Raw genomic sequence first — 5418 nt, forward strand, 5'->3', positions numbered from 1 at the left:
CAACCCATCAGCATGCAGAACCAGGTTCTGATGGTAGAAGGGCTCTCGGGTGATAGTGGAGTAGGCCGCAGTGTAGTATCCCTCCGCACCAACATCGGATGCGATAGCAATGTGCCTGAAGGGGGAGGTGTCCAACTCCTGATACTCTCCACGAAGATGTGTCAGAGCAGCATAAGCAGCATCATGGACCGCCATGTCGATAGTCACTCCAACACCATGAGTAGTGTGCAGCACGGTAGTGGAGTCATACTCCCGGGAGTAGAGGTGGACGACGGCATGGTACTGCTCCTGGTTGAAGTCCTGGTACTCCTCGTAGACAGTGTACTCAGGGTGCCAGCGATAACCCAGATAGGTCATCATCTCAACCAACACAGGAGGTGATCCTGAGGCACCAATGGCCGTCATGTGGCGCACGACCTGCCTCATGGGTTCCATCTGAAAACAAAGATGCTTTCACAGGAGTCAAATGACAATGTGGATAATGTTCAAATACTGCTCTAAAGAATAACTAGGGCTTATCCATCATTGGGGTGAACGTGGTCACGGGATCCTAATGTTAGAGTTAGTAAAATCGTTTAACCCGAGTAGGAGAGAGTTCAGAGTCCCAGAGTAAGGATCGAGGAGTAAAAGATCCTAATACCACCCAGATGGTGACGTGGGCCCGTAAGGCACACAGCCATGTTAGTAAAAGTTTTGTAATGACTAGACTCAACTTCGGCCAAGGAGTGTGGAAGGGGGATTCCTACAGGCAGTCGGCTCTCATACCAACTTGTGACGCCCCTGATTCGACCATACACTAATCATACACGCAGACGTGTACGATCAAGATTAGGGACTCATGGGAAGATATCACAACACAACTCTACAAATAAAATAAGTCATACAAGCATCATATTACAAGCCAGGGGCCTCGAGGGCTCGAATACAAGAGCTCGATCATAGACGAGTCAGCGGAAGCAACAATATCTGAGTACAGACATAAGTTAAACACATTTGCCTTAAGAAGGCTAGCACAAACTGGGATACAGATCGAAAGAGGTGCAGGCCTCCTGCCTGGGATCCTCCTAAACTACTCCTGGTCGTCGTCAGCAGGCTGCACATAGTAGTAGGCACCTCCTGAGTAGTAGTAGTAGTCGTCGACGGTGGCATCTGGCTCCTGGGCTCCAGCGTCTGGTTGCAGCAATCGAGTATAGAAAGGGGAAAAGAGGGAGCAAGGCAACCGTGAGTACTCATCCGAAGTACTCGCAAGCAAGGAGCTACAGTACATATGTATGCATTGGTATCAAAAGGATTAAGGGTATCATATGTGGACTGAACTACAGAATGCCGGAATAAGAGGGGGATAGCTAGTCCTATCGAAGACTATGCTTCTGGTAACCTCCATCTCGCAGCAGGAGAAGAGAGTAGATGGTAAGTTCACCAAGTAGCATCACATAGCATAAACCTAACCGATGATCCTCCCCTCGTCGCCCTGTGAGAGAGCGACCACCGGTTGTATCTGGCACTTAGAAGGGTGTGTTTTATTAAGTATCTGGTTCTAGTTGTCATAAGGTCAAGGTACAACTCCAAGTCGTCCTGTTACCAAAGATCATGGCTATTCGAATAGATTAACTTCCCTGCAGGGGTGCACCACATAACCCAACACGCTGATCCCATTTGGCCGGACACACTTTCCTGGGTCATGCCCGGCCTCGGAAGATCAACACGTTGCAGCCCTACCTAGGCACAACAGAGAGGTCAGCACGCCGGTCTAAATCCTATGGCGCAGGGGTCTGGGCCCATCGCCCATTGCACACCTGCATGTTGCATACGCGGCCGGTGAGCAGACCTAGCCTCCCTTATACAAGAGTAGGCGTTCCAGTCCAACCCGGCGCGCGCCGCTCAGTCGCTAACGTCACGAAGGCTTCGGCTGATACCACGACGTCGAGTGCCCATAATTGTCCCCGCGTAGATGGTTAGTGCGTATAGGCCAGTAGCCAGACTCAGATCAAATACCAAGATCTTGTTAAACATGTTATTTTGAAATAACCGCGAACATCGACCAGGGCCAGGCCCACCTCTCTCCTAGGTGGTCTCAACCTGCCCTGTCGCTTCGCCACAACGATCCACTCAGAGGGCCGTCGGGACAAACGTCCTTTCGGACCCAATCCGTGAATCACTCGCGGGTACTCCTACGAGCCGACCCGTCTTTAGTCACCACAAGTATCATATATTATGTATATAAGTATATACCCGTGATCACGGCCCGATAGTATAGCATGGCAGACGGACAAGAAAGTATGGCCACTGATGATAAACTAGCATCCTATACTAAGCATTAGGATTGCAGGTAAAGTTAACAACAGTAGTAGCAAGGACAGGCTATACATCAGGATAGGATTAACGGAAAGCAGTAACATGCTACACTACTCTAATGCAAGCAGTATAGAGAGTAGAGTAGGCGATATCTGGTGATCAAGGGGGGCTTGCCTGGTTGCTCTGGCAAGAGAGAGGGGTCGTCAACACCGTAGTCATACTGGGTAGCAGCGGCATCGGTCTCGGTGTCTAGCGAGAGAAGAGGGGGAAAAACAATACATATTAAGCAAACAGATGCATAGTGATGCATGACATGACAAGTATCGGTGCTAGGGGTGCCCTAACGCGGTACGAGGCGGTACCGGTGAAGGGGGAAAACATCCGGGGAAGTATTCCCGGTGTTTCGTGTTTTCAGACAGATGAACCGGAGGGGGAAAGTTGCGTGTTTGCTATGCTAGGGATGCGTGGCGGATGAACGGGCTGCGTATCCGGATTCATCTCGTCGTTCTGAGCAACTTTCATGTAGAACGTATTTTCATCCGAGTTATGGATAAAAAGATATGATTTTCTAAAGATTTAAATCATTTTCTGATTTTAATTATTTATTTAAATCCAACATTATCCAAAACAGTGTTTGATGACGCAAGCATGACATCAGAGTGATGTCAGTAGGTCAACTGGTCGGTTGACCAGTCAAACCAGACAGGTCGGTCCAGTGGGACCCACATGTCATTGTCTGGGCCACTAACAGGGGGTTTAGTCTAACTAATTTGGGTTAATTAGTGGGTGGGACCCAGTAGTCAGTGACTATTTAGTTAATTAACTTAATTAATGAAATAATTAGCATTTTATTTATTTACAAAATGTTTTAAATGACGTGGGCCCGCATGTCAGTGGCAGTAGCTGCCACATCAGCGCACTTGACCTCGGTCAACATGGCCAGTTGGGGCCCCCAGGCCCATAGGCAGTGACCTAGGGGTGGGCCCCGGTGTGCCAGCTCAGCGGAGCCGCCGGAGTAGCTCCGGCGAGCTCGCACGCAGCGACCGAACGCCAGCGTGCGTCGGGATTCACCTACGGGGCACCAAATCGAGCGCGTCCGGGCGCGTTGGAACGGCAAGACGACGATGCGTCGGTTCGAGGTGGTTTGGCGAGCTGCGGTGGCCGGAGAAGGGCGCATCGAGCTCATCGTCGGCGAGGGGTTTCGGGCGAGCAACGGCAACGGCGATGCGGCGCGCTACTGGGCAAACAGAAGAGCGGGGCGAAGCCTACGCGCGTGCGAGCACAACGGCACGAGCCCGTGACCATTTGGTCACCGGAGACTCGTCGGCGACGAGCTCCGCGGCGGCACGCTCGGGCACTCGTCGAGCTAGGGGCTAGCGGCCACGGATAAGCGCGTGAGCGAGCGCGTTGCGTTCCTGGAAGCACCAGGAACACGATGACGTGCTCAGGCGAGCACGACGGAGAGCATAGCCACGGCGGCGAGGCGATCTGCGGCGACGGGCTCACGGCAACGACGACGACGATGCTACGGTGCGCGAGGGGCTTAACGAGGAGGAACAGGAGGCGGGGGAGCTCACTGTGCGGCACGCAAGATGGCCCGTGGTGGTTTAGTAGCAGCAGGGGCGTCACCGGAGTTGGTGAAGAGCGGCGGCGTAGCTTGTCGGAGCAGAGGGGGAAGACGGCGGCGTCATGGGTGCTGCGATGGCTCCGAGCTCCAACTGCGGCCACCGGTGGATGAGGAAGACGAAGGCGGAGACGAAGGACACGTAGGCGCGGCGAGGCGAGGGCTGTGGCCGCGCGTTTCACGGCGGTGGGTTCATGGCGGCGGCGGATGTGGTGGGGGGAACGAGGGGGAGCGAAGTGGATCTGAGGGGAGGGCGCAGGAACCGAGGGAGAGAGTGGGGCGAGTGGGAGGAGGGATATAGGAGGCGAAGGCGTGGCGGCCTTATCCCCTCCTCGACTCCGGCGAGGGGGTGCGGCAGGGACGCGCCCTGTTCCGACCCGGTCGAGGGAACAGGCAAGGGGACAAGGCAGGGGAGCAAGGCCGGGTGTGGCCAGCTGGGCCAGGTGGGTCGGCCGGCCTGTGAGCTGGGCCACCTGGTCCAGCGGGCTTCCTTTTTTGTTTTTGTAATTTCTTTCTTTTATTTATTTTCCTTTTCTGTTTTATTTAGTTTAGGGCATTTAGGTATTTTGTAAAATTGTGTCTGCTACACCATAATTACCTATGCCATTTTTGGCACTGACCGAACATTTTTGTTTCAACTTTTAAAAACTTTTGTTGTTTGCCATTTTTCTGAATTGATTTTTGAATCGGTTTGAACTTATGAAAGTTTAGCAACAGTAATCACAGATGACATGGCATCATTAGGAGAGTTTTACTGTAGCCTAATTATCCGGGCGTTACACCTTGTTAGTGGGATCGACCACTTCCAACGGTGCGGTGGAAACTTTAAGACCATCAAGCAAATTCTTATGCATGCCTTTGACCTCGGCCGTCATGGAGGTTCTCAATGTGTCCAAGGCCACATTGAACTCCTCACGAGAGACCGAGGATCCCTCATCGGCCGCAAGCAAAGGGGGACTCGCACCGGAGTGCTCCTCCACCTTATCTAAGGTGTCAACCATACTCTTCGGACGGCAAAGTCCTTAATAAAGAGACGAGGCTCTGATGCCAATTGAAAGGATCAAAATGGTTGACTGGAGGAGGGGTGAATAGGAAACTAACAATTTTTAGCCTTTCTTTACCAAATTAAATTTAGCATCAAAATAGGTTGTCTAGATGTGCAACTAGGTGAGCAACCTATATGATGCAACAACAACTAGCACACAAGCAAGCAAGGGCTACAACACAATATAAGCTTGCGCAAGTAAAGGTAAGAGATAACTAAGAGTGGAGCCGGTGGAGACGAGGATGTGCTACCGAAGTTCCTTCCCTTTGAGAGAAAGTACGTCTCCGTTGGAGCGGTGTGGAGGCACAATGCTCCCCAAGAAGCCACTAGGGCCACCGTATTGTCCTCACGCCCTCACACAATGCGAGATGTCGTGATTCCACTATTGGTGCCCTTGGAGGTGGCGACCGAACCTTTACAAACAAGGTTGGGGCAATCTCCACAACTTAATCAG

This window comes from Triticum urartu, chromosome 5A (assembly GCF_056163025.1).
Source record: "Triticum urartu cultivar PI428250 chromosome 5A, HENAU_Tu73, whole genome shotgun sequence".
Classification (NCBI taxonomy): Eukaryota; Viridiplantae; Streptophyta; class Magnoliopsida; order Poales; family Poaceae; genus Triticum; species Triticum urartu.